A 25,345-nucleotide genomic window follows, 5' to 3' on the forward strand; every position below is an offset into this window, starting at 1 on the left:
ATCAGTACTACATTATTTGCAAATAACATACACCAAGGCACTTCACCTTAAATACTTTGGGTCAACACGTCCATCATCAATGTAAATAGGAACGGACTAAGGGTCGAACCTTGATGCAACCCTGTCTCGACCAAAAAGTATACTGAGTCTCTTTCCAATGTTCGCACTCGAGTCTTCCCTCCATCATATATGTCCTAAATAGCTCTGTTGTACGCCACCGAAACTCTTTTCACCTCCAAGCATCTCTAAAGAACCACCCTAGGCACTTGGTCATAAGCCTTCTCCAGGTCGATGAACATCATGTGCAAATCCCTCTTTCTTTCCCTATACTGCTCCACTAGTCATCTAACCAGGTGGATTGCCTCTGTCGTCGAGCGGCCAGGTATAAAACCAAACTGATTCTCCAAAATGGACACGATCTACCTCAATCTCCGCATAACCACCCTCTCCCAAATCTTTATAGTATGAATCAACAACTTAATACCCCTATAATTGTTGTAACTCTGAATGTCCCCCTTGTTTTTATATAACGAAATCAATGCACTCCATCTCCAGGCCTTAGGCATTCTCACAGTCTTAAAAATATGATTAAATAAATTAGTCAACTACCTTAAGCCTGCCCCATCCACAAACTTCCAAAAATCCACTGGAATCTCATCGTGCCCCATCACCCTACCCCTCTTCATCCTACAAATAGCCTCCTTGACCTTTTCCACTTTAAGAAATCTACACTAACTGAAATCACGGCTCTCCTCCAAATGCTCCAGCTCCCCTAACTCAAAACCTCTATCCCCTTCCTTATTTAAAAGTCTATGAAAATACTCCTGCCATCTCTTCTTAATATGAACATCCTCAACCAAAAATCTACCATCCTCCCCCTCAATGTACTTCACTTGGTCGACTCACGACCCTTCCGCTCCTTAGCTTTAGCAAGCCCATACAAACTCTTTTCCCCGCCTTTCTCCTCTAACCCCGCATACAAGCTCTCAAAAGTTGCTGTCTTAGCAACCGTAACTGCTAACTTAGCCTCCTCCTTTGCCACTTTGTAAACCTCCCTATTCACCCGCTTCTCCTCTTCATCTTTACTCTCAATCAACAAAATACATTTCTTTTTCATACATCATAAAATACTTTCCTTTTCACATGTATTTATACATTTTATATATGTCTTTTATATATTTTTATAACAATATATTTTATTAATATATTTAATATACATAAACCTTTGCATAATTTTAAAATATTTATTTTTTTCAAAAGAATTATTTTATACTTAATACATACACTTTTTACATTATTTTAAATATACCTCCTCCCCCTTTGATAAATTTATTCTAGTTGGATACCAGATTTGTGGATCTTGAAGAATGCCTAACCCCTTCCCTTCGGGATAATTTGAACCCTTACCTATAATCTCAATTGGTTTCTCGTAGATTAGAATATTATTCATATGTGTTATAAATAAACAAGTTTCCTTATTTTCCTTAAAAATTATGTGGCGACTCTGTACTAATTTTAATTCTTTTAGAGTTCATAAGTCGTGCTTGTTTTAACCTTGGCAAAAATAGGGCATGACAGAATGGTGACTCTTCTGGGTATCAACAACATGTTCTAACCATGATAGACTCATTTTTAATTGAAGCAGGTATTTTTACGTTTTTTATACGTATTAATTCTTGGATTCTTTATCTGTTCACATGCAAATTGTGTAGACTTTTTCATGAATTCTTTACATTATTTGTATAAATTAATTTTGTTGCCTTATCAATTCTTTAATTCATTATTTTTTTAATACACTGTATTTGTATGTTGTAAAAATTGTTACATATTATTCTTTATTTTATTTGATCATAAATCACAATTCCATCAAATCTTTGGGGGGTGTCTCATACCCCTCCAAATAGTCTTTGAATTCTATAGTTTCAGAGTCGATGCTTTTAGGTTAGTGCGCCTTCCCGCAATCATTTAGTCCTATCTCAACCATTTAGGAAAGTTCCGATTTTGAAAATAAATCACATCATGTACAAACTCATTAATTGTTTGAACTATATTTTTACCTGATTCTTGTCCTGATAAGATACATAGGCAACCCTACATTTGAGTTCGGTCTCTCCACTATTTCAGAATAATTTCTCCAGTATTCAAACTAGGGCAATTTTTTTGTAACAGTTCATATACGCTCTCCAAAGGTCTTCATAGAGCGCAAATAAATAACTTCTTGAATTCAAATCTCAATAATATTAGTGCCTAGTTGGCCTACTTCCAAATCCTCACCCGATTTTTGTTCAAGAACACCTAGCTTCTTCTTTCGAACATAATAAATTATTAAATTTAAGACGTATCGATTCTTACTTTCAAAGAAAGGGTTCAATATTCTTTCATTCATAAGAATATTTCCAACTATGGGGAAATAATGTCATAATTCCTTCAATGTCTGACTTTCTCAATCTTATCAGCATACCAAAGTTGTGTCATAGTTCTCCTCATGATTGACACCCATCCCCTCAATCATCTAACCAGATAATTTTAATGCTAAAAGTAGTTCTTTCCTGATCATCTTTCACATTATTTTCATGGATGAACATCACCTTTTGCATATTTAAATTACAAATTTTCTTGAACTACGTAGACCTAATTCTTGTTTTCACAAGATATGTAGGCAACCTTTATTTGGAATTGGTCCCATTCTTTTTCTAAATAAATAAAAAAATAAAATTTTTACTTGGTTGGTACCAACACGATTAGGAGTTTTCATGAGAAAAAATAAATTGATATGATGGAGATGACCGACTTTATGGTAAACCATAAATTCCTTTGGTACCTTTTAATCAAACCTGAGTAACACTAAAAAATTCTTTTGCATACATCTAAGACAAGAATGAAACCAACCTCATCGTTTCATGTGCATTGTGTGGTAAGGTTTAGACTAGTTCATTGCATTGCATTGTTGATCCAGAACTTGGCCTGAATATCTGTTGAGGCAGAATTCTGAGTTACACTTAGTTTAGGAAAGGATTGTAGGCTTTCTTTGACACGATTGTGCTTTTCACACCCACCAAATGACATCAATCCTTTGCATTCACTCCTTTAAGTTTGAAACCTTTTTTTTTGGATAATCACATCTGATCCTATACCTTTTGAGAGCTTATATGCTCTATCCCTCTTTTAGCCCACCTCTTTGAGCGCACTAAGTACGTGTAAGTGGCGAATGAATATTCAAAATCAAATTTGCAAAAAACAAAGGATGTATTACCCAGAAGAGCAAAAACAAAAGGCGACTTCAAAGAAGAAGGGGCAAAAACCCCCATAAGAAAAGAGATAACTTCAACAAAGATGATGAATCTTCAAAAAAAAAGGAAAAGGACAAGGAAATACATTTATTAAAAAGAAAAGGGGAAAAGATCCAGTACAAGATTCAAACGAAGTCGAAGTTAATACAAAACAAGGGGTAAGGAACTACAACAAAGAAGATTGAGCGCCAAAGCAGAACAAATATCAGAAACACGGATATAGGGTTATTCACATTGAGGACTTAGTCACTTTTATCCCAAATGTCATCCTACTCGACCCCAAGCCTACATTACAAGTAAATAACAAGTCCTACAAGATCCTACTCTAAATGTTCTCACATTAGCGGATATTTACATTTAGGTAAATCCTATGGTATCACAATTGCATTCATTGAACTTTTTTCTGAGTGTGAGCATATATCTATGGAAATCCTTACATTCAAAAGAAAAATACACAAATAGATGTGAAAACGAGACATTCTTTTTGGAGAGGACAGTTGAAACGTGAGTATAGGCACAATTCAAAATCTTTGTTTGAAGCAAGACGAGCAAATCTTGTGGATATTTAGGTATGTCTGAGGTACCAGTTGAAACTTTAGGAGTTACCCTAAATTGATTTCGATTAGCTTGGAAAGAAATGGGGGAATTCTTATATACACTATTAATTGTTGGTACCAATTATAGTCAAGACATGATTATGCCTTGTCACCTTTAAACATTTTTACAAAGAAAAAAAATAATTATGCTACATTCTTTCACATTTCCTACCAAGAAAAAAACAATCTCCAGCATTTTTACCTTTCAACATTTCTTGCAAGGGAAAAACAAAACAATTTTCTACAATTTTAACCTTTCAACATTCCTCACAAAGAATAACACAAAACAATTTTCACCTTTCAATAGTCCTCACAAAGAATAACACAAAACAATTTCTATATTTTTCAACTTTCAGCATTTCTTACAAAGAAAATATAAAACAATCTTCTACATTTTTATCTTTTCACATTTCCCACAAAGAAAGCACAAAGAAATCTCCCACATTTTTCATCTTTCAACACACTTTTTACAACAAAAATGCAAAAAATAATTTCTTTCCTTTCAAACACATGTCTTCGCATACATGCGTTACACTTTACATACAAGACACCAACCTCCAAATACAGACAATTAACTTTTCTTTTCAAGTTCTCGCATTCAAAAATAGCCATTTTACTTTTCTATCAGGTGTTCTCCTTCAAATATTGCTTCTATCTTTCCATAACCCCACCAGTCGAGAGGCTATTACCTTTCCAAGCCCCACCAGTCAAGAGGCTTTTACATTTTCATAGCCCTGCCAGTCGAGAGGCTATTACCTTTCAAACAGCTGCACCAGTTGAGGGAGGCTATTCCCTCTAGTTATTCCACAAATTGAGAGACCATTAGAATTCAATCACCTCACCAGTTGATGACCTTATACCTTATAGAAAAGTGAAGATGACCGTTAACACCAGTCTCCGTAGACAATTGAAGATATCCCGCACAAATACAACTAGAGGACTTTACCACAATCAACATCTATCTCCATAGACAATTAGAGATATCATCAAGTCTTCGTATACAATCAAAGACATCATTCATCACATAGTCTCCCTAAACAGTTAGAGATGACAATCCACACCAGCCACCATAGATAATTGGAGGTTTCATGCATTAAATTTTCGTATGCAATCAAAGACATCATCATTCATCACACCAGTCTCCGTAGACAATCGAAGACAACAATCAACATCAGCCTTCTTAGATAATTGGAGGTGTTATGCATTAAGTCTTTGTAAATAATTGAAGACATCATCATCCATCACATAGTCTTTATAGATAATCAGAGATAACAATTAAAATCAGCCTTTATAGACAATTGAAAGTGTCAGGCATTTGTCTTCATAAACAATCGAAGATATCACATCAGTCTCTATAGACAATAAGAGACGACAATTAACACAACCTCCATAGATAATTAGAGGTATCATGTATCAAGTCTTTATATGCAATCAAAGACATCATCATTCATCACATTAGTCTCCTAGATAATCAAAGACAACCATCGACATCAGTCTTCATAAACAACTAGAGAGGTCATCCGTCAGTCTTCACAGATAATTAAAAATGACAATCAACATTTGCCTTCGTAAATAATCAAAGGCATCATCATTCGTTACATCAGTCTCCGTAGACAATGGGAGATGGAAATTAACATAATTCTCCATAGATAATTGGAGATGTAATTCACATTAGTTTTCATAGACAATCAGATACAATAATCAACACCAGCCTCCATTGACAATTAGAGGTGTCATGCATCAATTCTTTGTAAATAATTGAATATATCATCATTCATCATACAGTCTCTGTAGACAATCAAAGATAACGATAAACATCAGTCTCCTTAGACAATTGGAGATGTCATTCACATTAGTCTTCATAGACAATCGGAGACAACAATCAACATCAGCCTCCATAGATAATTGGAGGTGTAATGCATCAAGTATTCGTAAACAATTGAAGAAATCATTATTCATCACACAATATTCATAGAAAATCAGAGATGACAATCAACATCAGAATCCATAAATAATAAGAGAAGTGACGCGTAAAGTCTTCGTATACAATCAAAGACATCTTTGATTCATTACATAAGTCCTCATATAAAATCAGAGGCATCATTCATCCTCAACTCTCCATAGATAATCAGAGACATGTATCTTTTAAATCAAAAATACAATTAAAAAAAAAGGACATTTTTTTAAAATACCATACATCATACACTAGGGCAAATTTCAAGAACCGCTCCAAAGAATTTTATTTTCTCATTTTGAACTACATCGACATGATTCTCATGACTCTCGAGATATGTAGGAAGCTCTATGCAGAGTTCGGTCATCAAAATCCCACAAACATTCTTTCTCCCCAGCAAGTATTAAATCTTACATCCCCAGCATCTCACGGCTGGATACTAGGGTAATTTAAAAAAGAGCATCGGGAAGATGTGAATACTTCTATTTCCAAATAGTCCTCCTCTCAATAACCATTCCACATGATCATTAGCCCCTAATAACAAGGAAAGAGGCAATGGCCTATTCTTTTGAACTACATCCGACCTAATCCTCATACAACTCAAGGTATGTAGGCAACTCTAAATTAGAGTTCGACCGAATTTTTATCAAAATTATTTTTTATCGATTAAAATATGCTACACGTCAATGTTTTTGTTTGAAGACTTCTACATCGCCTTCAAACAAAAAGGGGAAACTATTGACACTCAATTTTTGCTCTCTGTGCTTAAAATTAACATCTTTAGGCTTCCTGACTTATGGTGTTGTCTCTGTTGAATGAATTTTCTAATTTATTTTATATTGTTACGTTATTGTACAAATATGGTTGGAGCTTATATTTTTTGACACCTTCTTGGCTATCCCGACTTATTCTCAATGAATTTTTTTCTTCTCGGAGACACTATGTTTGTTTTTGCAGTGTGTTGTTTTGTTGATTCACCATTGTTAATGGTGTTATTTTTAGATGCTTTCACTCGCTCATTGCCCCTTTATTTTGCTATTGGTGGCTATTGTTTTCTGTTGTTAAGCAGTTAGAGAATTGGTGATCCGATTCTATGACCGTTTGGATTTTTGACAATCTTTTGTTATCTGGATTTGATTCACTATTGGTTTTATTTTGTGGTTATTTTGTATTTATTGATTTTGCATTGATAATGAAACAATATTGCACAAACACTTAGCTTATGAAATTATCCCTCCATCATATATTTGTGGCCATCCCATTACTAAAGACGTATTTTACTTTCTCTAATTTACTATTTTATATCAAAGATCAACACTTGACCAATGAAGAAATTTTTCGTCGATTTTCAAGGCCTTTCAAATTAAAATACGGACATTACATATATAAATACGTGACAAAAAATAAATAAATTTGAGTGTTGATGAAATTTTTATAATATTTTAAAACTTTATGTAAGCCTATTTTTTTAAAAAAAAATTATATTTTCAAATACTTTATGCACACATATTTTTAAAATTTATTTTGATTATTATTTATTTGTTACTAACATTTTTATTACAAGTGTTTATACATGTTATTGGTAATACTTATCAGGAATAGCAGTCAAAGAAGACTTTAAATTGTGTGCTTATATTTTTTATATTCTTACACTTGTACAAATATTAATCATAGTTAAAGCTTTATTTTTGGGGTGTTGGGCGGGATATTCTTTATTTAATATTCACCACACATTCAGGCAAATTTAGGCCGTTAATATTTATATAAAAAATAATAGATTGACTTAGATTATTTAATCAAATATTTTATACTTTTTACCCTAAAAAATATTGCATAGTCTTTTTCTTTAGAACAAGTTTTTCTTCACATACATATACTAATGTAGGTATACTTTTGTTTATATTTTTTACGACAAAACATATATATTATTTTGATACACTTACATAAAAGAATCAAGTTAATCAAGTAATTCATATATTATGTAGTCTTTTTTTCTCAAATAATTTTTACTTTTCTCTGTAATTTTAATCAGATAAAAAATATTACTGGTAAATATTTTTTCTTTTCATGGCACATCAAAATACATTTCTTTTTCATACATCATAAAATACTTTTCCTTTTCAGATGTATTTATACATTTTTATATATGTCTTTTATATATTTTTATAATAATATATTTTATTTATATATTTAATATATATATACCATTACATAATTTTAAAACATTTATATTTTTTCAAAGGAATTATTTTATACTTTATACATACACTTTTTAAATTATTTTAAATATACCTCCTCCCTCTTTGATAAATTTAGTTTAGCCAGGTACCACATTTGTGGATTTTGAAGGGTGCCTAACCCCTTTCCTTTAGGATAATTTGAACCCTTACCTAGAATCTCAATTGATTTTTTGCAGATTAAAACATTATTCACACGTGATATAAATAAATAGGTTTCATTATTTTCCTGTAGAATTAGGTGGCCACTCTGTACCAATTTCAATTCTTTTAGTGTCTGTAAGTCGTGCTTGTTTTAACCTTGGCAAAAGCAGGGCATGACAGTAGAAACTAAAAAAGGGTTAGAGATAATTTTAGGACCAAATGAAAATACACAGCTATATAAGGTGTCACATAGGATGTAGTTGAACCGGGATAAAGCAAGGCCTAAACATGATTGCAGAAAGTTTGTAAAATACCAATGAAAACATCGGGAAATGCCTCAAATTACTATAGATTAGACATACAGGCAATTACAACAATTCCCTATCCCTAGCATAGCACCCTTCACAGTAGCAACTGCTAAGGTGTAAACCAGAGTCTTTTTGGCACAAAATGCCACCCTATCTAAGGGAAAATTTCTCTATATATGACCTAATTGACCACATCTAAAGTGGAAATTCTTCCCTCTATGAAAATATCCATGGTGCAACTTTTCACAAAAAAGATAGGGAGGGAAAGATGTAGCTGAATCAATTACACTGGTCAGAGACTTGGAATCTAGTTCCATAGAGCCATTACTAGGCTGGAAACGCTAATCACTTAAAAACTTAGGGGCTGTAACAACAACTGAATGATAAGAATTTCCCCAAGTCATATTCTTTAACCAATGACTACCATTTTTCCATTAATCTACTAGCACACATCCAGGTCTGCATATATAGTTTCTTAGTTTACCTTTCGTCCACTTACTCCTACTTCTTTTTCTCATCCTCCACCAACTGCATATAAACCACCGACCTTGATATATCCATATCTCTATCATGGTTCAGTATACCATCCTTACACTTTAGCACCAAGTTAAGAGAAAGACCTGGAGTAAACTTCCTCATTCTAGATCTTATTTTAGATAAAAACTCAGGGGTATACAGGTACAGTTTGGTAAACTTTAGTTCATACTTATTGATGTTCATTTTCCCTTGCTTCAAATTCACAATCTCTTAAGCCTTATCCAAACTTAACTCCAGAAGAATAAAGTGGTCAAGAAAATTGCTCGAGAACTCTTTCCACACTGTTGGCTTAGTATCTTTACTCCTTAGCTATTCTCACTTATCACAATATTGGTAATCCAACTAATTTAATTGATAAGCTTAAAACTCTACCCCCTTCGTACACGAGCATGCATGACCCTGAATATTCTTTCTATCTGTCCATGAGCTGATGAGAATCCTTCTTAAGACATAGACTCTATGAAAGTTGGGGGATTCATCCTCATAAATTATCAAACATGACTAACCTCAGAAGAGCCTGTATCAAGACCAAGATGATCAAATCGATAAGACTGCAATGTAATTATCTGAGCTAGCATATGAATGGACTAACAGAACTGAATATTTGAGACATCTCCCTTTGAGGTCTCTGTATGATTTATACTAGCTCGATGAGGTATAGCATGGACCAATGGAACTCTTGAAGGAGTAATAAAGTCAGCAGTATGGGCCTTATACCGAGTTTGCATTCGCGAGTGGGGAAAACTTTTTCAACTTTTGTCACAGTTAGGATTGAGACTTTAGTTCATTTTCTAAGATCATCAGATCTTCGTGGAGGCATGATCTGAAATGCCTACCTAGGGGTGAGATGACCCCTTAGCCTCTCACCAAATCATAAAAAAATAAGAAATTTATTGAAGGCAACAATATTATAAACAAATTGATAAACCATATGATAAAGTTTGTAAGTCAAAACCAAATATAGAAAACAACAACCCAATAAGGTCTATAAGCCTCTATCCATAAGAAATCTACTATGTTAGGACATGACCCCGACAATGACAAAAGAAAACCAAAAGAATGGGCATGATAAAGTGATTGAAAAGTAACAAGGCCCTTCGAATATTGGAGAGCTCACCACTTTTCTCTACTCATCCAATAGAACAAAAAACCACCTAACACTGCACAGGATCCCAAAAAAGGTCTCCGAACCTACATCATAAAACTATGTAGTATCCAGGAAAGGTCAATACGATGAGTACTAGCATGCAACCCAAGTAAAGGGATAAAATATACATGTACCAAAAGTTACCATAATATACATGATTATACTAAAAAAATAATAATAAATTGGGGAAAAGAGACATGGAAAATAAGGATATGACCATTTAAAATTTATTCCTGAACTACGTAGCTCACACCGACCTTCAATAACCCACCGTCTCTATAGGTTCTGTACCCTCAATCGGAGGAGCTTAAATCTCTGTTAGCATCATAGACTGAGGATTAAGATATAGTCACCAATAGTAACAACTTCACAAAAGAATGACTTTTTACAATTATGCATAGTAAGCACATAGTGGTCGTAGACGCCCAATGCCAGAAAATGTAGTTTTAAGTGTTGGTCACAAGGACTACAACTTCTCAGAAAGCTACATAATTCCTATTAAAACCAAAATTAAATATTTTAACATAACATTAACCATGGATTCTTCCATTAAGGCATTCCATATTGGTATCCTCATACCAAGATTTGGAAGTTGATCATATTATGCCCTACCATTTCATTAAACCACTTAAACTGTAAATTCTAATTTGAAAATCCATAAATTTAAACCTAAGGGAGATTCAAAATTCATGTAAAACATTTTTCTATTTAACACTATGAAATATTTCAAAGGACGGTTTAAACACTATTAGATCCTTAATAAAACATAAATTATAATGTCGGTTGAGCTTTATGTCTTTGTTATGCAAGAACTATAACATTATGAAACCATATTACCAATACCACCCATTTTATAATAAACAATTTCTATTTAAAAATAATCATGAACAGAAAACCCATTGAAAAAAAAAGAGGATTCCAACAAAAGTATTTAACAACCGAATCCCACACACTTGCCTTAAACTACCATTAAAAAATATGATTATCTCATAAATATGAAAATATAATGATAATTAAGATATGGGAGTGTTTAACATACCTTATTGATGAGAATTATTTCCAAAGAAATGCAAGAAGATTTCCCCCAAGCTTGAACCCTAGCCTTAAATCTTTCAAGTTGATTTTTGAAGTAGAGAATCACCCTTTTGGAATGATTTTGTCCGAACATAATAGGTGTAGAGGGGGTGTTTTATTAGGTGTGAAAGGACCAAAATACCCTTAAATACATTTATAAACATTAATTCGTTAATAAAGAGGTGGGGGGCTACATTGCAGGCCCCATCGCGAAGGCCTAGCCTGGTAGTGCAGGGCCCATCTCTAGGCCTATCCCTCATGACATGAAACCTAGCACAAGGGTTAGGAAGTGGGCCCCCGTGGGCCCTCTCGCAGTGCGTGGTTATCATGCGATAGTACCCTCATGACTCCCGACCATTTTTGTATGCCAAAACTTTCCCTATCATAGTTAAAACATGCCCAGAGTTTTCTATGCTCAATCTCGGGACCATATGAGTTTGTTTTTTGGTCAATTTTGGCTCCATAACACCTAGGGTGTTAAAATTACTTTAATCATTTACAAAATCATGCAATATGTGCGTGTGTTGTGAATGAATTCATTAAAATGCATTTAATAAATAATATAATGGTGAGTTAAGAAATTCTGGAACTGTTATAACATCGAAGAAGTAGTAGAGCATTCCGAAGTGGAATGGAAAATATTCCATCCATAAGCAAGTGAATGATGGATATTTTCTAAAATGTTTTCATAAAAGGAATTATGAGAAGAAGCAACCAAGTAAGAGATATATTTGATCATTTTTTCTTTGTAACATGTCATGGTTAGGCAACTCTATTGACTTTTGCGTTCATACTTTTATTAGTTATCATAATATTTGTTAGTATGATGTATACATTATTTGCTACAAATGATTATGTTCCGAGAAGATTGCTAAGGCCAAAGATTTGCGTTTTGAGCATATAATTTGAGTTTTAGGCAGTATACTCTGAAATGAATTACATGAAGAATTAAGCCAAATAAGAACAATTAAATTGGATAATTGATTTAAATAATATATAAAACACCTTAATTCCTGGTAAACGAAGTTTCTTACTTGAATTTTTAGTTTTCAAACCATGATTTAAAAATTTATCCAAATTAGATGCGTTAGAATACTAGAATCAATTTCAAATAGAGACTGCAAAATATAGTTTATAAAAACCAAAAAAATAATTATTACTCCACTTTTTTCTCCCATTAATTGTGGACATAAAAATGTATGTCATAAAATGCAGTCATAAAATTTCAATAACCCAAAATTCGTCTCCTACCTCAAAACCTTTTGCAATCTTCTCAAAATATGAGAATTAAAAATTGAGACAAACTAATTTACAAAGACATAGATGATGATAATTCGTTTTCTGGAGGACCCTATTTATTTACCCTAAAGGTGACCTCAATTTCAGAGCACAATCACGCATTAAAAGAGTATTTGACAACTTGGGTATGCCCATAAAATTTTCTTTTGATAATGCTTAAAGTAATTTAATTTGTTGGCCCTCATAGTAAATATGATGATTATCAAACTCGAGATTTCAAGTGTGCATTCATTGATAGAGAATCAAACTCAACAGGAAGTCATATGATTTGTTGAGGAATCTAACACTCACTTTTAGTAGTAGACTAGTAGTGCCTCTCCAGTGTAATGTAATCTTTTGGATTATGAAAAATGATATTTACAAATTTTTAAAATTCATACCAAACCATTCATATATAGACAAAATATACTTCAAAAAAACATATCATAATACAAATTCTAGTAGTCATGAAGTGAATAGGCTAATGGTGTACTATCATTATTAATTAATTATAAGTTAAAGAATAATAACATCAAACTTTTGATGTTCTTAAGTTTCCCATGGTAAAAGGAATGGACTAGTCTTGTCATGGTCATTGCTCACTTCATAAGCTAAATATTAGGTTTAGTTATGTTTAATGTTCATTTGTTTAACTTGTGATATTAGAATTAGACTCATTAGTATCATTATTTATCTAGCTCCAAGAATTATACTTTTTACACTCAAGAATGAGGTATCATGCCATCACCCAATTTCTCAAATCATGATAACACCTACACTAACTTACCTGTAGTAACTAAAACTATAGTCGTGAATAGTGAGCAACAAGCCGACAAGCAGAAGATTAAGAAAAATAAGAATGAAAACGACCATTATAAGAAATAAATGAGAACATTTGAAATATATACACACACACATAAAAGCATACTATACCATAGAGCAAAGAGAATGAAATACCAAACTAAGTCCCACATGACCTGGTAAAGTTAGTAGAAGAGATGCTAAAACAATTAGAGTACAAGACAGTATCAAAATATAAATTATAGTTTCAGAATATATAATATAAGACTATCTTGAATGTATAAGGAGAAGTAATAGCTATGGACTATTAAATCTCACCCAATTCATATCAGCAACACAACTCGTGATCATTGTCAAACATGGTGACTCGTATTAGGGTCTGCATTAAGGAAAATGATATAGAAGTGTAGTAAGAGTACAAAAATAAGGATACTCAATAGGCATCATACAATGATTGAGCTTAGTAAAGTAAAAGTATAAATAAAGTATGAATATGTAAACTAAAGGCAATAAACAATGGTCGGAAATAAAATAAAAGGATTTGCTAAGTAAATTTGGTAAACTGAATATAAATGACTCAAAGGTCGAATTAAATACTTATCTATAATCTAAGTAGACGCCCATAAGTTAATAAGGTAAACACAAGGAGAAACAAACCCAATAAAGCCCCTAAAAGTATGGTAGGTACAAAAAAGACTAAACACTAAAGCAAGAACCAGATATTATAGTAATGAAGGTCAAATGAGTCATAAGGTGTGATATTTGTACAATATACTCCTAATTCATTTTGATCTCCACTCAATTTCCCATACCACATCAATAATAGTAAATATAATAAATGACAGCCTCAAACCAAAACTCATAAGTAAAAATAATATACAGATGCTTGGCTCAAACTGGAAATCATAAATGATAATGATAAGTTAGATACCAGACTCAAACTTAAACTCATAATTAATAACAATATGAATGATATTAGATTTGAACCAGAACTCTAAATATTAAACAATAACCCAAGTGTTGGACAAGAATTGGAAAATCATGATTAGGCATTAAGTAACAATATACTAGTGATATAATTGATCTCATGTCCACATAGTTGTTTTCTCCATTATAGAAGCCAGATTATTAATTCATAACAAGATTCGATTTACTAACTACATGCTCACAATTTTTGGTCAAAATACTAAAGGCATAGGTAACGAATGTAACAGGCTTAAGGTAAAGATTAAGGTGAACCAATCACAAATGACAATTTGTCAAAGATAGTCTATAACCACATTCTGTCTAAAATGACATTATTTACAACCACCTATCTTATAATGGTTATAAGGCCGATTATAAGTCCTAAAAACAAGCACCTATTCGAACCTAGGCTAAGGCTTCACATGTCATATAATACCTCATAAATTCCTGACTAAGCTTTAAAATATTCACCATAGGTTTAAAGGATGAAAAATAATTATTTTTAATCATATATAGGTCTCTTGATCATTTACCTAGTCTGTCAAGTGCTTTTGAAGTGAGAAATAGTCATAAGAAATATTTAGAGTAGAGTTGAATTGAGAGCATTTCTATCAATTGAATTGTAGTATTCGATCATAAAAGGGTCAAGTTTAAATCAATATAACTTCTAGAACATGTAGATTTTGGAGCTTAAGAACCACCAAATAAAAGATATTTGATTTCTATTCAGACGCATCCAATTTGGCCTTAATCTAATATCCGAGTGAAAAGTTATGAATATTTTTATGAGGGAACCAGTAAGGGTCTATAATAAGAGAATGACAGTCTAGTTGTTGTCCGTGATAAGAGTGTTTCATTCTAGATGTGCTCGGCAATAAGGGACTGCCAGGACGTAGTCGTGCAAACTCCAAAATACCATTTTCCTTTAGCTTTTGTAGTGCAAACTAGTCATTTATGTCATAAATGATCCTATAGCCTTTACTAAGATTATTTCCAGCACCCCACAACTAGATATGTTTCCATCACAAATATTCATACATTCTAAGCTCCACTTCAAGTTTTTTTTTCATGAAGTCAATAGGACAAGGTATGTGGGCTGTGAATTAGGATTATCTATCGACATTGTGTCCAAGAGTTTAAAATTTACTTAAATTTAAGAATTTGATTCATAGGGTTCATACCCACTTTTATTATTTAAAACTATGATGCATTCCCATTAGTTATACATCATTTATTTCATGAATTTATACTTACTCATACTTTTACTCACGTAATTGATCAAATAATATGTGTTTTATTGTTTTAACATGAAATACCCATGACTTGGTAAATTTATATATGATTTAGCACGATTCTCTTAGTTTACAAGAAGTTCAAGCTTTCTAGTTCAAATTATAGAGTATTACAATTTTATTAAGATTTGAGCTTTGATTTTATGATGACATATATGATTTTAAATTCACAAAGTTTATTATCACTATGATTTAGATAGAAAAACATAATTGTTTTTCAGTATTATAAATCCACATATTCCTTTAATGTGAATTTCATAATTTTGAGAACTAGACTGATTTTAGAGTAGTATTTTGCACTGATAAAGTGGGTTTAGCATACCCAAATTCCCAAACTACATGGCACCATATACTAAAGGGTCCTTGGTAACTGAGAGTGTCTTTGTTTAGAGGATGTGCTAGTTTGTCGAGTCTTTCCTTACAAGAGTGAATTCATGCCAAGCAAGGTTCTTTACCAATGGAAATATATAGAACAACTCTCCCCAACATATGTAAGACGTTGGACTCCATGCTATCTCACATGATTTATGTCACTCATAAGAATCTACCATAAGAAAATTTTAAAATTTAGAAACTAAGTGTAATGACTCACTAACTTTATCTGGTTATGCTTTACTACTTGTGCTTTATGACCTTTGATTTTTTAGTTTGATTCATGAATATAGTGAGTCTGTATAGACTTAGCATACATGTTTTAAGCTTATGATACATATTAGTTTTACTTATTGCATACACCACCATATACTCAATATATTCCAAAAGTACTGACCACATATACATTTATTCAACTACACTACTTCTAATTGTAAGTATCAATTGTAGCTCACACCATTATGATCAAGTAGTTCACAACTTCTACAAACAAGTGAAGAATTCTCTTTATTCTAGGAATCAAGACAATTGTAGTTCTAAAATTTCATTATATACATTTGTAGTGATTAAGGATATTTGGGTGTCATTTCCCAGCTATCTATAGTCATTATTAGTACAGGATTAATAGACAGTCAGTTAGAGTCGATGTATTTAGTTTTAGTGAGCTTTTGTATGATCTATTAATGTCAATGTTTTCAAAATATAAGTTATTGAATAAGTTTAGCTAATGATATAACTTTCTCCTAGTATTTCCAGTTTTTATGTATTTTTATTCAGTTGCTCATAAATTATGCTAGTATCATAGATTAGCTTGAGATCACTTAAAGTTCTAAGCATTGTGTGACATCTAGTTGGTAGTCTCATTGCATAACAAACTTTGCATCAGAGTCAGGGTTCAAGTATCCAAGGGTGTTGTCATAATAGTTTAACATGAAATCAAGTCATTGAATAAAATATAGGCTAGGTTGAAAGTCTTTGCAGTTAGTTTGACAACCAAACCTTAATAATTTCACCCATTGGCTCTTTCGAGCACCTAACGAGAGTGTCCTTAATAGATACCCAAAATGTCAATTGGGCATCCCTATTTTTAAGATGATGCCTATGACACGGCTCACACTCTATTTATACTTATTTCTATGAATACAAAAGAAAGTAAACCACATGATCCTTGTCCACAATTGCCTTGTCCCCCTATAACCCTTTTTCAAGGATTCTATGGGTTTCCAATGGTTCACCCTAATCCCTATTTCACGGATGATGAGGGTTTCCAAGAGTTTAGGGTTTCACTCATAAAACCCATTTGTACATTTGGTGTTTTCACATACAAATTCCAACTATTAAGCTCAAGCAATGGTGGAATCCATAATCAACAACTAAAAATCATGTAAACCCATCAATACCTACAATACAAATACCACTTTAGTTCAACATAATCCTAAGACTAAAATAATTAGCTACTCATGAAGAAGGTGGAAAAAGCTATACCATCATATGGTTTGTTTAGAGCATCCATTCTTCACCAATACTAAGAATTTAAGCTTCCAAACTTATTTACAAAGCTTGCCCAATTTAGGGTTTTTAATTCAATTTCAAAAGTGTCTACAATGTAAGCAATACCTAAAGAAAAAAGGGTTTAATCCTATATGAGGGATTTAATTTGACACTGTGAAATAACAATTCTGCCCTAGATAAAATTCCCTCATGGCCGCGATCGCTGGAGGTTGTCCTCGTTCGCAGCAATCGCGACCGCAGTTAAACTTCTGTGATCACTTTCTCTTGACCTTCTTGATTGACCGCAATCATAGAAAGCAGACCGTGATCATTGTAATTGAGGTTGATGGCTGATCCAGGTCCTTCAACTGCATTTCTTACACTTCTTTGGTCCATTACAGCTCAAGTCCATATATTTCACTCTTCTAGCTTGTACACCTTCAAAAATATGGAATTTAGTGTATTTATTTATCAACTCGCCTCACTTATATCTTCAAATCATAATAGTGTATAAAATTATCAATAGAAAATGAGTAGAAAAATCACCACTCATCACTTTCTATCCAATTTGATTATTCATCTATGGAAATAGGTTTGATCTTGAGTTTGATAATCATCAAGTTTACTATGAATGGCTAGCAACTAAAATCACATTAAGAATTTGTGGAATCAAGTTATATGTGCATGTGTTGTGAAAAAAATCATACAAAATGTATTTAATAAATATTACAATGGTGAGCGAAGAAATTTTGGAACTTGTTCAACACAAAAGAAAAAGTCTCGGTGAACTCCAAAGTGGAAGGACAAAGTTTCCTGCCGTAAGCAAGTGATTGACTAATATTCTTCAAAAATGTTTGCATCAAAGAAACATGAGAATAAGCCACTAAATACAAGGTATGTATGATCAATATTTATTGGTTGCGCATCATGGTTAGGTATCTCTATCTACTTTTTCTTTCATACATTAATTTGTTGTCCAACTATTAGTTACTTTGGCATTTCATATTGTTGGCCGATTTTCTAATGCTTAGTTCCATAACTCTATTTAGATGCTTGCTCTGGTGATGACAACTTAGGTTGATCGTCATGTAGAATACCTTGCAGTCCTTAGTATGTTCCAGACATATCTAGGATCTATGAATTTCTAAAGGTAAAACTAGGTCAAAGCTTATTGAGGATGTAGAGAATTTGATTAATGAATTTTAGATGACATTTCGGGTGATGCATATAAACCATACTGATTGTAGATCTTGACACTTACAAAATGTAAAGGACACTTCTTGTAGAGATCAATGATACTGCCCAAGGTACCCACACCTATTCAGTCCTACAGATGAGAGTGTTTGAGGTAACAGTTTACCTAATCTCAGTGACTCTGAGAAATTTCATGTTATCACTTTATAGTTTATGGTAAGTTTTTGCCATTTATGTTTCTCATGAATTTAAAAAATCTTCAAAGATATCAATCCCAGATAGCCTAGCAAATATATTTCAGAAAGTCAGACAAGTAGTAACAGTAATCCTACTTTATTCTTTTCAGTATGACTTAAACCTTAATGATCTCAATAGAGAGATATTGTAACAACTAAGTTTTTGAACCATCAAACACTCATCACTTAGCACAAAAAACCACACTAAAATTTTGAAGTCCAAGGTTCCCACGAGTTGTGAACTAGGTCTACTACTTGTGAAACCAGTTGTGGTTAGGTCACTCAATTTATTAGTGAACGACGAGCTGGTCCATGACTCGTAGAATAAATCCCCAAGTATTGAAGACATTCATGTAACTAGAATTCCAATTATACCAACTTCTAAGTTTCCTAGTAGGACAGATGACTTGTGGATTAGGATCACAAACCATACAGTGGCACATATATGCCTACACATATAGTTGACAATTTCTCTTCTAAACCACATGTCTTAGTAAGAATACTAGTATCCAAGACATTAATCGTGAAATGGCTCATGGGAGTGACTACTTCACAAAAATATCAAAACATCCTCTTGGAAACCATAAGCCACACATTGATCCTTGGTGTCCAGCCATGAGTTGTCGAGTGACATATGGGAAATTGTGTCCAAAAACTTTGAAGTATTTTACAAGGAGGAATTTTGTCTTTTCCTTACTTCCTAATCCTAAACCACGTCATTTTAGTATCTTTTGAAGATGGTATTAACAAAGTACATCAATTTATCGCTCATTCCTTATTCTACTCTTAAAGGTCAAAAGTTTCTCTCAAGAAAGAAAAACCTAGGATTCAAGTATCAGGTATCAATTTGAGCATTCAGTTTTAAATTTCTTATCACTTTTGGGTATTTATTGTTTCAATTAGGAATTACTTTTGTCCATATGCCAAGGTTTTCATAAATAAATTATATTTCGGATGATCTCAGGTTTAGGTTGCTACCCTAATTACGCAATCCTTTGGTAATTTCAATAATTATGAAATATTATGTTGCCAAATTTTTGTTGTAAATATTTGCGCATCATTTATGGTAGTTCCATATGAGCCTAGTTGCTTGAACATTAACCCAGAAAGATTTATCATGATTTAAAATCACAGTTTAAAGATTGAGCATAGAAAGATTATTTGATTCTAGTACTATACTATATTTTAAGAAATAAAAGATATAATAATTTATGAGCAAATAGTATACAAATTATTGGGAGAATTATTTAGCACCAAGAGGGTGGGGGTTCAGGAAAACATAAGTCCCATAACTACATGCCAAGTGTTCATTACCATACTCATGGCAAGTCAGATTTAAACACTTCCAGTTACTAGTTAGTGAGTCCTTATTCATGGACTTGGTATAGTTTGCCTTCGTAGTTTTTTTTTTCAATTTAGACATTATTTTGTTTTATGGATAGTACGGGGGCCTTGTTCAAAAAACTTAATTTTTTATGTTTTAGAGACGTATCAGGCATATGTTTTTTAACTTCTGGTAGATGTGTTTTGTCTTGATTCAGTTAGTTATGATTTTTAATTGATAGTTTTCACTTCAGCTTTTATTTATATTATTTTATACACATTCCAGTACATACGGTCCACTCTGAATAACTTGTAGTCCTAAGTACTGGTCACCCCAAGGTGTAGACTTGAATCATAACAAATAATATAGATATAAAAATTATCACTTTAATTGAAAATATCATTCAAACCCCTTTTAAAAGGTGCTGAAAAAATGAGGTAAGAACTCATGCACATAATAATAATATAAGGGTGTCGTATCTATATATCGATATTTAATGTTTGGTCAGTAAAATTTCAAAAGAAGTCAAAATTTGCCAGTTTCCATACAATTTTTCCAAAAGTATGAAAATTTGAACCAAGACAATCTCATCTCTTTCTTCACAACAAAAAGATTCTTAAAATCTGAGATTATTTGTATGTATATTGATGAAGATAGAAATGATGATTCAAATCTAGGAGAACCCTATTTTCTTAACACAGAGGTAACCTCATTTTTCTACATTTTTTTGTACGCCGAATGAATTTATCCCTTTTGGGCATATCTCTTTTCATGATTGTTTTATTTCCATGTTGTCCTAGTTCTTATGATGGACAAATTTTGGATAACATTTACTGATGTTTGATAAATTTTATTTTAATATCCCGTGTTTTTGTGCTAGAATTCTAAATGTCATGCCTTCATGTATAAGATCTAATTCAAATGGATTCCATGTGAATATAAGTTTCATGATCATTATCATAGTCTATGAAGTGATTTAGAGGTGAAAAATGATCATAGCAATGACTTAGAACAAAGTTGAGCTAAGATCATTTGATTCATCTAACTTTTGGTGTCTGATTCTATAAAGGTCAACTTTAAACGTGTATAACTATTTATATACATGTAATTTTTCAACACCAATATACATCAAATTGTAGATAATTTAATTATCTTTCCAATGATACCAATTTCGCAAAAATCCAACAACCGAGTAAAAAGTTATGCAGTTTTCCGTGTGATGCAGTAAGCCGATGTGATAGCAACGCTACGCGTCGAGATCGCGTCAAGTCACTATTTCAGACGCTATTTCAGTTTTTTTATGGGTCTAGGGACATTTTAGTCATTCACCATCACCCTAATACATTTATAACATATAATTTCCGCCCCTAGAAGCATAAAATTGCTCCTTTACCCAGTTCTCTCAAGAACACATATTAGGGTTTCAACCCAAAGTTCAAGAAATCTCAAGATTCCACCGTCGCTTTTTGAAATTGATTGAAGAATTAGTTTTTCCATACCAAGGGCTTCAAGAATCATCCTTCAAAAGTACAAATAGCATCCCAAAAGCAAGTGTTCATCAAAAGTTCATTATCTAAGGTATGTGGGGTTTCAACAAGGACAATCCTTTCATCCTTGTACCCAAAACTTGTTTTAAATTACAAATTTACTGAATTTTTAGTGATATCTCATGAAATTAAAGTTAGAGTTTTATACCCAATTTATATTGTTTGAATATTGTGAGTTTACAAGTGATTGAATATTGAATTGTGTGACTATTTTCATATATTTATGCCCGTAATGCAATTTTTCAGATTTTCCAAAGTGAGTTTAAGCATGACATTGAGATTCTTGATCTTATTATTTTTATAGTATTGAAGTATTTTCAAGAAACATATTGAGCATGATGTTTTTCTATAATTTTGAATGTTTATACATGAGTTATATTATTATTGAGTACATTAACAAGAATAAATGCAATGATTTTACATCAGTTTGAGACATGGGTTATTAGGCCCTAATTTTTGTATTGATACTTCAAGAACTTGTGCTTTAAGAACCCTGAGATTTGCATATTTTGAGTTATACAATAGTATTTGATCTTCGGAGCCTCAGTTGAGTTTTGGAATCCACCTTTTAGAGTTTATTACAGATTACAGATATGAGATTGGTCTTCATTATATATTCTTGAGTTACTTTAAGGTAGATTTCCTAAAATTTCTGAGCCTAAGTATGGAAGTAGTATTTATCACCGAGCGAAAAGTGTGGGTTTAGCGCATCCTACTTCCCCAGAACTACGTGCCACCACAGGATTGAGATTTATGGGCCTGAGGCTGAGATAGTGATCCCTAAAGTTAAGGTTCTATTCCAATGGTACTGGTAGAAAAGCTCTCCCCAAGGTGGGCGAGATATTGGACTCCATGTACCTCACATGGTTTATGTCGTTTAGAAGAACCTCCCAAAGATGTTCCCTACTCTTGAAATAGTTTTATAGATTTAAAGTATTTAGATAAAGAGTTTACTATACAGAATGATTTTCAGATTTCATATAGCCTACAAATTTTGAGAATAAGAGGAGAATACAGATTTTAGAAGCAAGTGAAATGACTCACAAGATTTATACTATATGTTTCATTATTCATGATATATGAGATTTATATTTCAGATTTTTATTCAAGCTATGTGAGTCATTTATGTCAGCATGCATAATTTTATAAAGAGTAATGATATTGTTTATGTAAATCCATTCACCCCCATATACTCAGTACATCCTCAAAGTACTGATCCACATATATGTCTATGTGCTAAATTGTCTCATAATGTAGGTACAAGTCATAGCATGGATATTATAATCAGACAGGTTGCAACTTTCAGTCAGCAGAAGAGGAGCCCTTTTGATTCAAGGGCCCAAGTCAGTTAGAGTTTGTGTAGCATTGTATTTTCTTTATTCATTTATATTGAGTTAGGATAGTTGGGAGTCATGAACCAGCTATCTATAGTTAATATTAGTAGAGGCTTCATAGACAGTTAGTAGAGTTAGTATATTTAATTACAGTTTTATTTGTAAAAGTAGAGTTGTAATCTTGTATATTCAATTTTATATTGATCAGATTTAGAAAAGATTTATTTTCTGCATTATTCTTTCTGATTTATGCATTTTATTTAGTTGCTTATGAGTTACTCTAGTAAAATGGTTAGCTTGGGGTCACTTGTAACCCTAAGCATCGTGTGACATCTTGGAACCCATTTTTTGGGTGTTACACTAACCCTCAAGTGGCAGGTTGATGTGTCAACCTATGTTGGCTACATAGTTCTAAAACACAAGGAATGCTTCTAAGGATCACACCCTCTACTGGTAGATGAGTCCCCATCCGTGGGTTCACTCGATGCTGAATCCTGCTCCCAACTGAATATATACTGAACTGGATTCTAAACTGTTCTAGGTTAGACTGAACTATTCTGATCGTACTATATAACTGAACTGAACTGAACTGAACTTAGTTTACTAGGTTCCGTGGACTAGCGGAATACTATTGAGTTTTATTAACTGACTGAGTACTGCTGAAGTCTGAACTGGATATTATGATTGATTTCTGAATACTACTGAGTTTTTTTGAGTTCTGTAACTGACTGGATTCTACCGATTGTTACATGATTAATACTATCCTATGACTGACCATGGCTCTCGGTAAAAAGCTAAATTATCGGGTATTAATTACCCCCAGGACTCGATAGCATAAATTATACGATATTGCCTAATCTTTAAACACGATAGCTAAGTACTGGGTCATCGTACATTCGTTTGGGACATTCTAGTAAACACTTGCATGACATGATCTATGCACAGTACACTAAAACAACATGTACGCATCATAATTCATTTCCACATTTACAACTTCAAGGGTTTCAACATGTTTTCACATGATAAAGCAGACATATCAATCAATTCCACATAAATCTTGTAGTAAATCATGAACTAGAAATCCCATTAACATGATAATCATGAACACATTTAAATTCAACCATAAAATTTACAAACACATAAAATTGAAATTAAAAGGGGTTCTTGAACTCAAAGGATGGAAGGGAACCCTTGGATGAACACTTGACAAACCTTGGTTGCTAAATTCCTGAAGAATAATGGTGGAAATCTTGAGCCTTGGCCTTGAAATTAAATCACCTAGGGTTTTTGTTCTTAAGCAATTTGAGAGAAAGTAAGTATATATTGCTCAATGAGGGTTGAATCTCATGTTTTAGGGCTGAATTGGGGTGGGGAAAAGACCCAAATAACCCTCCAAGGACATGGCTTTTAATGACGGAAAATCAGACTGTCGATGCGCAGGACGATGTGTCGCATCTTTGGCATCAATGCGATAGCCAACGTGCCGCGTCGAGTCCACGTTAGTTCACTGGAAATAGCCACTGGGAGCAAAGAAAAAATATTGATCGACGCGATGGCCACTACGCCGTACGGAGATTGCATCATTTCACTGTTTTGGATTTCCAAATATGGTTCAAACAAGGTCCAAAAAATATGAAACTTGTCCGAGAACACCTACTGACATTCCTAGTCATGAATCAACATAAAGATTGACATTTTAAGGCCATAAACACCATGAAATAGAGTTTTCAACTTGAGAAGGCTAAAATAACACTAAGTTTGAATACTTAGCAAAATTTTCCAAGTCTGGGACCCCTTAACGAGCTTTAAAAAGGGATGAGTTAAGCTAAGGATTTCACGAGATCTTACAATTCTCCACTGTGGGAACATCGTCCTTGAATGAGACTGACTATGATGGGAGAACTAACAAACCTGACTTGCTTATTGGACATGTATAACTAAAGCATAATTTCATGACTAAAATTACTGATATACTGAATTATCATACTAAACATACATATCTGATGCATAAGTACATATATCAACATGATTCATAAATGCATGACTGAGTATGCAACGTTAATTGATATTACGTTGGTAGCTATATATGAATATGAGACTAAGTAATTCAAAGAAAAATTGTTACCTTGGGCTGAGTCTGAGTTTGCAGAGAATAGGTAGGGATACTTGGTCCAGATGCTTATGCCTCCCAAGTAGTTTTCTCAAAGGACTAATTCCACCAAA

Source organism: Capsicum annuum, chromosome 3, assembly GCF_002878395.1.
Source record: "Capsicum annuum cultivar UCD-10X-F1 chromosome 3, UCD10Xv1.1, whole genome shotgun sequence".
Classification (NCBI taxonomy): Eukaryota; Viridiplantae; Streptophyta; class Magnoliopsida; order Solanales; family Solanaceae; genus Capsicum; species Capsicum annuum.